Consider the following 12,088-nt stretch of genomic DNA (forward strand, 5'->3'; position numbering starts at 1 on the left):
CCACATAAGGGCAAGGAAAAACTCATACCCAATGGGATGTCGGTGACAGTGACAATGATGACTATGAAAAACTTTGGAGAGGATCGCATATGTGGGCAACCAGTACCCCCGAATTAATAGCATAATACATTTGTATGTATATTTAATATTTGATGTTTTAATTTATTATTAATCATCGAAATTGTAGGTGCCTATATAAAATATCTAAAAGTATATATTTTTAAATAACGAGTGACAGCGCATTTGCTTTAATGTTACACAACTGTAAAAAAAAAAAAAACATAATTTATTGGATAATATTGCATATTAAAAAAAAATATCCCCATAGTTTAACATCCATCCATCCATTTTCTACCGCTTATTCCCTTTTGGGGTCGCGGGGGGCGCTGGCGCCTATCTCAGCTACAATCGGGCGGACATAATTATGGAAATCTAATTTATGAGGAAAAAAAAGTCATAAATATTAGATATGCGATATATATTTCAACTTCATATTTTCGTACATAAATTTTCATTAAATGTTTTGTATTGTTTTTCAATTAAATAGCTAAATATATTTCAGAAGAATGCTATACTAAATTTGCCTTCAAAATAAATTTTTGAATAATGAAAATAATACAAATTGCATTTCATTTGTATTTCAAATATTACATTTTATGAATATTTTAAAAATTACTTTAATTATGATTTCGAATTAATGCACAATATATTAATACATATTTAAATATATTTTTTGTATTATTTTATTATTAATCATCAAAATTGTAAGTACATACATATATAAAATAACATAGAAGTATATATTTTTAAATAACGAGTGACAGCGCATTTGCTTTAATGTTACAGAATAGTAAAAAAAAATCATTATACATTTGTAGGATAATATAGTGTAGTAAAAAAAATTATTCTACAAATATCACATTTTAATGCAAAAAGATGTTCACAATGTACATAGCCACTGTGCATGGTATGATAATGATATAATGATGAATACCAACAGCTCTTATACCTTCCAGTACCACATCGTGTCGCTAGAGAGCAATAAAGAGCAACATGCGACATACGCTTTAATTCTAAGCCATTAACTTCTATCGTCGTTTTTCCTCAAACATTTATAGCAATACTAATGTCTTTTAATCTTTACATATAATATCGCTATTTATTGGCACCCTGCTTTAAAATTGAACATGAAACCAGTAAAGCAGAGTGGTGTCACTATGAAAGATCATTATATGAACATGCTCTGTAATAGGTGCACTTGATCAACATATTCAATAATATAATGTGGTGTATTACTTTATTTAATTTTAATTAATCATATAAAATGTAATTACCCATATAAATTGATATATAAAAGTATATATTTTGAAATAACGAGTGACAGCGCATTTGTTTCAATGCTACACAATTGTAAAAAAATAAGATTAAAAATGTAATTCATTTGTAGGATAATATTGTGTAGTTAAAAAAAACTATACAAATATCGCATCTTTAATTAATTCAGAAAGATGTTCACAATGTACATCATCGCTATACATGGTATGATAATGATATAATAATACATACCAACAGCTGTTATGTCTTTTAGTACCACATGGTGTCGCAAAAGAGCAATAAAGAGACACCTTAGCGTGCAACACTATCTTTTATTATAAGCCATTAACCTCTATCGTCGTTTGGTTTAGCATTACTAATATAAACTTTGATGGTTACATAAAATATCGCTATTTTTGGCACCCTGTTTTAAGATTGAACATGAAAACAGTAAAACAGGGGTGTAACTGTGAATGAAGATAATTTTATGAACTTGCGCTCTAATAGGTCCACTTGATCAACATATTCAATATTTTTTTTGTATTACTTGATTTAGTTTTTATTAATCATAGAAATTGTAAGTACACAAATAATTAAATATATAAAAGTATATATTTTTAAATAAGGAGTGACAGCGCATTTGTTTCAATGTTACACAACTGTAAAATAAAAAAAAGATCAAAATTCATTTGTAGGTTAATATTGCGTAGTAAAACTTTTTTTTTTTTTACAAATATCACATCTTTAATGCAGACGGATGGTTACAATGTACATCATCACTATACATCAGGGGTCTCAAAGTCAATTTACCTGGGGGCCACTGGATGCAGAGTCTGGGTGAAGCAGGGCCGCAAGAAAATATTTCTTAAAAGAAAATCTTTTTAAATGTCTAATTTTATTTTCAATACAAAATAAAATCAAAATATAAACGAACAAAATGAGAATTAACAATAATAATAAAAATAACCATAATTATTATTATTATTAACAATAATAATAAAACAAAAATAATGGTTTGAATTGGTCCAGGTTATCGGGAACTGTTATTACTGACGGACAGGTTTCGCGGTGCGACTGCAGCCAGGGACGTAAGAAAACCCTGGTCTCCATGGCAACGTTTCTGTCGCTTTCACTCATTTGCCGCTTTTCCACTTATGCAAGGGTAGGCAACCCAGAACGTTGCAAGAACCATTATGGACCCAAATAACAAAAATTGTTGCCGTGGAGTTTACAGTTACGGTAGCACAATTAGCCCCAAACGGGCTAACATCACAATTATCAATCAATCAATCAATCAATGCTTATTCATATAGTCTTAAATCACTAGTGTCTCAAAGGGCTGCACAAACCACTACGATATCCTCAGTAGGCCCACATAAGGGCAAGGAAAACTCACACCCAGTGGGACGTTGGTGACAATGATGACTATGAGAACCTTGGAGAGGACCACATATGTGGGCAACCCCCCTCAATTAACGTTTTACATGTCCGGTTCGCCCTGGGACTTTCTGTCGGATTACCACCGCTGGGGTCCAGTGCACCACAGTTTTGTATTGTCACTCAGTCCTTCGGCGGAGTGCTTCGGAAGCTACCGAACGGCTCGTCTGTCGTCAATGTTCGGCCCTCGAGAGCTACATACCACACCGTGATTGGTAGATTCCTTCAGCTCCGCACACAACGCTGTCAAGCACCATTTGTATAAAATTTGCGGGCCGCACTAACATTAAACTATCATATTAAGCTGGGGGCCGCAATTGGCCTGCGGGCCGCGTGTCTGAGACCCCTGCTATACATGGTATGACAATGATATAACAATAAATACCAACAACTGTTATACCTTCTAGTACCACATGGTGTCGGTAGAGAGCAATAAAGAGCCAACTTGGCCTGCAACACTATCTTTAAAGGCCTACTGAAACCCACTACTACCGACCACACAGTCTGATAGTTTATATATCAATGATGAAATATTAACATTGCAACACATGCCAATACGGCCGGTTTAGTTTACTAAATTACAATTTTAAATTTCCCGCAGAGTTTCTTGTTGAAAATGTCGCGGAATGATGATGTGTACGCGTGACGTCACGGACTGTAAGGAAATATTAGCGCTGCACCAAACACAGCTAAAAGTCGTCTGCTTTAATCGCATAATTACACAGTATTTTGGACATCTGTGTTGCTGAATCTTTTGCAATTTGTTCATTTAATAATGGAGACTATAAAGAATAATGTTGTTTGTGGAAAGCGGTGGATTGCAGCTGTCTTTAGCACCGAGACACAGCCGGTGTTTCTTTGTGTGTTGTGAAGCAGAACAGTCAAGCGAACATGTTTTCTCTACGTCAACCAGCATGTTTTTGGATTGGGAAATTGTGATATATATCTTACCGGAGACATCAATGTATTATTCGTCGTCCTAGAGCAGCTGTCATGTCAAAAAAGGCAGCTGTAAGCTTGGCTCCTCGGCTTCTCTCTGAGACACTGCGTATTCACCACAGCCATCCGACCTCGAGGTATGTCTGTACAATCTCACTAAAACACTATTAAAAAAATAAGCAGATAAGGGATCTTCCAGAATGATCCTAGTACATGTGTCTAATTACATCTGAAATGCTCAGACTGCCCTTGCCTGGAGCCACCGCTTTTTTTTTTCTTCTAGTCCTTCACTATCAATATCCTAATTCACAAATCTTTCATCCTCGCTCAAATTAATGGGGAAATTGACGCTTTCTCGGTCCGAATTGCTCTTACTGCTGGTGGCTCCCATTATAAACAATGTGAATATGTGTGGAGCCCTGCAACTCGTGACATCACGCGCACATCGTCTGCTACTTTGTAGCAAGCAGACTTAACATCTTTTTCACCAACATAGCCACAACTCTCGTAAACAAGCTATCCCAACATTCTGGTCGCTTTGGTGTAGAACACATTAAAGCCTTCTACAGAAAGCTAGGAGTAGTCAACAACAATTTCAAATTAGAAATGGTCTCAGCTAACGAGGTGCTTAATAAATTGAGCGCGCTCCACCCAAACAAGGCCACCGGCCTTGACAATATCCCCTCCAGATTCCTCATGGACTCTGCCACCACCATTGCCCCAATAATCACTCATATAATAAACCTCTCAATTAAACAAGGTCAAGTACCCAAGGATTTCAAGATAGCAAGAGTAACCCCCCTTTATAAAAAAGGAAGCAAATTAGAACCTGGTAACTACCGACCTGTTTCTATTCTCAGTTCCATTTCGAAAGTAATGGAGAAAATAGTTTATGAACAGGTTGATAGATACCTTGCTACTAATAAACTAATGTACAAATTCCAATCCGGCTTCACAACTAACCACTCCACTGACACATGCCTTCTCTATCTGACCGACCACATCAAACATGAGGTGGACGCGGGCAAATACTGCGGCATGGTCATGCTGGACATTCAGAAGGCCTTTGACACCGTTAACCATGCTATACTGTTGGATAAGCTCCGAGCAATCGGATTCGACGAAACCTCATCGAGCTGGATGCAATCTTACTTGGAGGGGAGGAAACAGGTGGTAGAGGTGAACGGCACCATGTCCCCTCCCCTCTCAGTAAGCTGTGGAGTCCCCCAAGGCAGTATACTAGGACCTTTACTGTTCCTAATATACGTGAATGACATGCCATCAGCATGCCACTGTGAATTGTTCCTGTATGCGGATGACTCGGCCCTGCTGGTATCCGGCAAGGACAAGTCACAGGTGGAACAAATCCTCAGTGCTGAACTCCTCAATATTTGCACCTGGCTCGCTGACAACAAGCTATCCATACACTTAGGTAAAACGGAATCCATCCTATTTGGGTCCCATATCAAACTTAAGAAGGTCAGTGACTTCACTATAAAAGTGGGTGACGTTATCACCAGGAAGGATGAGATCACCTACCTAGGTTCCATTCTAGAGGCTAATCTTTCCTGTGATAAAATGGCAACCAAGGTGATCAAAAAGGTCAACCAAAGAACGAGATTCCTCTACAGAATCTCCTCTCTGGTCAACAAAAACACCTTGAGGATTCTAGCGGGAACTCTCATTCAACCCTTCTTCGATTACACTTGCACCTCCTGGTACCCCAGCACCTCCAAAACCCTCAAATCTAGACTTCAAACATCCCAGAATAAGCTAATCCGGTTACTTTTAGACCTCCACCCCAGATCACACCTCAATCCAACCCACTTCTCCAAAGTGGGCTGGCTCAGGGTGGAGGACAGAGTAAAACAACTTGCACTGAGCCTAGTCTATAAAATCCGCTACACCTCCTTGATACCGAAGTACATGTCAAACTACTTCCTTAACGTAAATGACAGCCATAACCACAACACCAGGGGGAGCTCCACAAACCACGTTAAACCCAGATTTCGATCTAACAAAGGTCTTAACTCATTCTCTTTCTATGCCACATCAATGTGGAATGCACTCCCAACAGGTGTAAAAGTAAGTGCATCTCTATATTCCTTCAAAACCGCTCTAAAACAACACCTCCAGGCAACTTCAACACTTTACTAATACCCTCCTCCATTCACATCCCATCTCCCCGGATTATAAACAACTCAAATGTACTTCTAATGTATATACTTGTTCTTATGCTATCTGAACTCACTATGTTCTCTGCTGGCAGTACATATCCTACTAAATAAGACCTACACTGTTTCAATGTCCACATTTCTCTGTTGATGCAATTGTTGATGACTGAAGTACTGATATCAACCAAAGCTCCTCATCCCACCCCCCGGATTGTAAATAATGTAAATAATTCAATGTACATACTATGATGATTAACTTGTGTGATGACTGTATTATGTTGATAGTATATATTTGTACCATGAATTGATTAACGTGGACCTCGACTTAAACAAGTTGAAAAACTTATTCGGGTGTTACCATTTAGTGGTCAATTGTACAGAATATGTACTGTACTGTGCAATCTACTAATAAAAGTATCAATCAATCAATCAATCAATACTTCCGGTAAAGGCAGGGCTTTTCTATTAGCGACCAAAAGTTGCGAACTTTATCATCAATGTTCTCTGCTAAATCCTTTCAGCAAAAATATGGCAATATCTCAAAATGATCAACTATGACACATAGAATGGACCTGCTATCCCTATTTAAATAAGAAAATCTCATTTCAGTAGGCCTTTAATCATAAGCCATTAACCCATATCAGGGGTCGGGAACCTTTTTGGCTGAGAGAGTCATACAAGGTAAATATTTTAAAAAATATTTCCGTGCGAGCCATGTAATATTTTTTTTAAGACTGATTACAACTAAATGCGTGCATTTTTAAGTAAGACCAACATTTTTAGTGTATAATAAGTCTCTTATTCTTTTTAATAACATTGTTATTCCGAAGCTAACCAACAATAAATAAAATACTTCTTACCATTAATGCGACTTCTTGAACAGGTGCGATAGAAATTGCATGGTTGGATTAAAATGCATGAGAATGTTTTAAATTTTGAACGTTATTTTTGACACTGTGATTACCAGCGGAATTATTCATTACTTACCGTGTTAAGCAATGTCAGCTGAAATTTACCTGAGAGCCAGATGCAGTCATCAAAAGAGCCACATCTGGCTCTAGAGCCATAGGTTCCCTACCCCTGACCTATATTGTTGTTTTTCCTCAGTTTTCGCAATACAAAAAAATATTTTAATCTTTAAATAAAATATCGCTATTTTTGGCACCCTGCATTAAGATTGAACATAAAATCAGTAAAACAGAGGGGTGTAATTGTGAAAGTAGATCATTATATGAACATGTGCAGTAATGGGTGCACTTGATCACATCATCAAAACGTAAGAACAGATTGACGATACAATATATAAATGATTTTTAGGTAATGAAGAATATCGCCCTAATTCTGCTGCAGGAGCAAAGCTCGATTGGTTAGCATGTCCGTTAGCATGTTGCAGCTGACTTAGAGGCCATCCCAGCAGCGCCATCTTGTGTTATTTATATTTTGGAGCAGCTGGACTGTCCCAGTGAGACTCGCTCAGCTGGGTCAAGAAACGTAAACAAAACCTGCTTTCTCAGCGGCGCTGCATCTGGAGGTGCAAATGAACGCTACGTGCTAATTTCCCCAGCGATGGCGCTGACATCCAGAGGCATGTATTTCATACAATGACCGCACATATTCTTTCTCTTCATTATTTTTCTTTCTCCCCCCACCTCCCGGTTATGTTTTATTCACATCTTATATTGTCTCCTTCGCACAGTCATTATTCTTATGTAGTGCTTGCTCTAAATTGCAGTCCAGGAAAAAAAAGGAAGCAACCTCGCTGACCCAATTTCCTTTGGACGTGTTATTAACTTTTTGGAAGACTAAACAAATATCTCATCTAAAATTCATGAATGACAACCTATGATGGACATTACGACGCTCGTTTGAATTATTCTCCTTCACTTCTTAGCTCATTTGATTGATTTTGGTGTATTCAATATGCAATGTAATGATATTAGCACAGTTTTGAAAGGCTTTATGAAAGGGTATTGAGAGGCTAAAAAGACAATGTCAAAGTTACCTGTTAACATTTACTGTTAGTACTTGCCACTTTGTTATAATCCATCCATCCATCCATCTTCTTCCGCTTATCCGAGGTCGGGTCGCGGGGGCAACAGCCAAAGCAGGGAAACCCAGACTTTCCTCTCCCTAGCCACTTCGTCTAGCTTTTCCCGGGAGATCCCGAGCCGTTCCCAGGCCTGCCGGGAGACATAGTCTTCCCAACGTGTCCTGGGTCTTCCCCGTGGCCTCCTACCGGTTGGACGTGCCCTAAACACCTCCCAAGGGAGGCGTTCGGGTGGCATCCTGACCAGATGCCCGAACCACCTCATCTGGCTCCTCTCGATGTGGAGGAGCAGCGGCTTTACTTTGAGTTCCTCCCGGATGGCAGAGCTTCTCACCCTATCTCTAAGGGAGAGCCTCGCCACACGGCGGAGGAAACTCATTTCGGCCGCTTGTACCCGTGATCTTATCCTTTCGGTCATGACCCAAAGCTCATGACCATAGGTGAGGATGGGAACGTAGATCGACCGGTAAATTGAGAGCTTTGCCCTCCGGCTCAGCTCCTTCTTCACCACAACGGATCGGTACAACGTCCGCATTACTGAAGACGCCGCACCGATCCGCCTGTCGATCTCACGATCCACTCTTCCCCCACTCGTGAACAAGACTCCTAGGTACTTGAACTCCTCCACTTTGGGCAGGGTCTCCTCCCCAACCCGGAGAGGGCACTCCAACCTTTTCCGGGCGAGAACCATGGACTCAGACTTGGAGGTGCTGATTCTCATTCCGGTCGCTTCACATTCGGCTGCAAACCGATCCAGTGAGAGCTGAAGATCCCGGTCAGATGAAGCCCCCAGGACCACATCATCTGCAAAAAGCAGAGACCTAATCCTGCGGTCACCAAACCGGAACCCCTCAACGCCTTGACTGCGCCTAGAAATTCTGTCCATAAAAGTTGTGAACAGAATCGGTGACAAAGGACAGCCTTGGCGGAGTCCAACCCTCACTGGAAATGTGTTCGACTTACTGCCGGCAATGCGGACCAAGCTCTGACACTGATCATACAGGGAGCGGACCGCCACAATCAGACAGTCTGATACCCCATACTCTCTGAGCACTCCCCACAGGACTTCCCGAGGGACACGGTCGAATGCCTTCTCCTAGTCCACTAAGCACATGTAGACTGGTTGGGCAAACTCCCATGCACCCTCAAGAACCCTGCCGAGAGTATAGAGCTGGTCCACAGTTCCACGACTTTGTTATAATTAGTCGGTTAACTTCCTGTTAGTGTACCAAAATTATTTTGATACTTTTCAGTACTTTTCTAAATAAAGGGAACCACAAAAAATTGCATTATTGGCTTTATTTTTAACAACAAATCATAAGGTATATTAAACATATGTTTGTCTTTGCAAGTTTGTCTTTAAATAAAATAGTGAACATACAAGACAACTTGTCTTTTATTAGTAAGTAAACAAACAAAGGCTCCTAATTTAGTCTGCTGACATATGCAGTAACATATGTCATTTATCATTCTATTATTTTGTCAACATTATTAAGGACAAGAGGTAGAAAATGAATTATTAATCTACTTTTTCATTTACTGTTAATATCTGCTTACTTTCGTTTTTAACATGTTCTATCTACACTTTTGTTAAAATGTAATAATCACTTTTTCTTCTGTTGTTTGGATACTTTACATTAGTTTTGCATGATACCACAAATTTAGGTGTCAATCTGATACCAAGTCGTTACAGGATCATACATGGGTCATATTTAAAGTCCTCATGTGTCTAGGGACTATTTTCCTGAGTCTATAACCACAATATACATTTAAAAAAAAGAAAAGATGTTGTGATGCCAAAAAATACTGACAAAATCATAGTAGTATCGCTCCTGTACTTGGTATCATTACAGTGGATGTCAGGTGTAGATTAAACCAAAGGCGTTTTTTTTTACATTGTGAAGCCGGTGAGCTACGGTGTGTAGTGAAGCATGTTTAGCTATTCCTCGTCCTGCAGGGATGATACTTGTAAAAAACGTACTTTATTTGTTGCCATGGAGGCGAGGATTAGGTATTTAGAAGTAGCTAGAACACTGCCTGGTATGTGGCTGGATTTTAGCCGCTAGCTAGCTAGCCATGTCTAAAGGCACCTCTTCCTGAGGGCGTTTCATTGTAATAACTTTACCTCTATCGTTAGTTTTTAAGCCAAAATGCGTTCGTTCTCCCTTTTCTGTCTACGGTACAGTGTCTCTGCTAGAAGGTACTCTGTGATTGTGCGCTGCCGAACATGCCCGTCTGCTCTTAAACCAGCAATGTCAAGACGTGACGACGACTAGGGCAATGAGGGCATTGGACCGGTACTTTTCAGAGGCAGTATAGAAGGGGTTGGGGGGGGGGGGGGATTATATTTATATAGCGCTTTTCTCTAGTGACTCAAAGCGCTTTAGATAGTGAAACCCAATATCTAAGTTACATTTAAACCAGTGAGGGTGGCACTGGGAGCAGGTGGGTAAAGTGTCTTGCCTAAGGACATAATGGCAGTGACTAGGAAGGCGGAAGCGGGTATTGAACATGGAACCCTCAAGTTGCTGGCACGGCCAGTCAACCAACCAAGCTACACCCCCCCCAGTACCAGTACAGAACCAAATATGATTCATTAGTATCGTGGTACTATACTAATACCGGTATAAAATACAACCATACTTGTTTGTTAACAGTGGTTAACCTATTTTAATTCTTGAATGGCTCTTACGATTGAATCAATGTTGCCTAAAATGGCCCAGCGAGGAAAGGCTTTATGAAAGAGTATTGAGAAGGCTAAAAAGACATCTAAGTCAAAGCTAACTGCTAACGTTGACTGTTGGCACTTGCCACTGTTGTCATTATTTTCGTTTAACTTTGTCGGTTTACTTCATCATGTAGGTGTTGTGGTTGTGAGTATAAATAGACAGGGAATTCTAGGCTAATTGCTAATGTTAGCAACCTAGCTTTAGCCGCTGACTGCCAGAATTGATTGATTGAAACTTTTATTAGTAGATTGCACAATACAGTGCATATTCCGTACAACTGACCACTAAGTGGTAGCACCCAATTTTTTTCAACTCTTTTAAGTGTGGGTCCACGTTAATAAATTCATGGTCCAAATATATACAGTGGGGCAAAAAAGTATTTAGTCAGCCACCGATTGTGCAAGTTCTCCCACTTAAAATGATGACAGAGGTCTGTAATTTTCATCATAGGTACACTTCAACTGTGAGAGGCAGAATGTGAAAAAAAATCCAGGAATTCACATTATAGGAACTTTAAATAATTTATTTGTATATAATGGTGGAAAATAAGTATTTAGTCACTTCATACAAGGAAGATCTCTGGCTCTCACAGACCTGTAACTTCTTCTTTAAGAAGCTCTTCTGTCCTCCACTCGTTACCTGTATTAATGGAACTTGTTTGAACTCGTTATCTGTATAAAAGACACCTGTCCACAGTCAGACTCCAAACTCCACTGTGGCCAAGACCAAAGAGCTGTCGAAGGACACCAGGAAAATAATTGTAGACCTGCACCAGACTGGGAAGAGTGAATCTACAATAGGCAAGCAGCTTGGTGTGAAAAAATCAACTGTGGGAGCAATTATCGGAAAATGGAAGACATACAAGACCACTGATAATCTCTCTCGATCTGGGGCTCCACGCAAGATCTCATCCCGTGGGGTCAAAATGATCATGAGAACGGTGAGCAAAAATCCCAGAACCACACAGGGGGACCTGGTGAATGACCTGCAGAGAGCTGGGACCAAAGTAACAAAGGTTACCATCATTAACACACTATGTCGACAGGGAATCAAATCCTGTAGTGCCAGACGTGTCCCCCTGCTTAAGCCAGTGCATGTCCAGGCCCGTCTGAAGTTTGCCAGAGAGCACATGGATGATACAGCAGAGGATTGGGAGAATGTCATTTGGTCAGATGAAACCAAAATAGAACTTTTTGGTATAAACTCAACTCGTCGTGTTTGGAGGAAGAAGAATACCGAGTTGCATCCCAAGAACACCACACCTACTGTGAAGCATGGGGGTGGAAACATCATGCTTTGGTGCTGTTTTTCTGCTAAGGGGACAGGACTATTGATCCATGTTAAGGAAAGAATGAATGGGGACATGTATCATGAGATTTTGAGCCAAAACCTCCTTCCATCAGTGAGAGCTTTGAAGATGAAACGTGGCTGGGTCTTCCAGCATGACA

General features: G+C 39.8%; 1 protein-coding gene across 2 annotated transcripts in view; it reads left to right on the forward strand.

The window, feature by feature from the left end:
* Window positions 1-12,088, forward strand: part of gpr139 (G protein-coupled receptor 139) — a 171,229-nt gene that overhangs the window by 11,246 nt on the left and 147,895 nt on the right. The gene's annotated exons all lie outside the window — the stretch shown is intronic.

Source organism: Nerophis ophidion, linkage group LG23 (assembly GCF_033978795.1).
Source record: "Nerophis ophidion isolate RoL-2023_Sa linkage group LG23, RoL_Noph_v1.0, whole genome shotgun sequence".
NCBI lineage: Eukaryota > Metazoa > Chordata > Actinopteri > Syngnathiformes > Syngnathidae > Nerophis > Nerophis ophidion.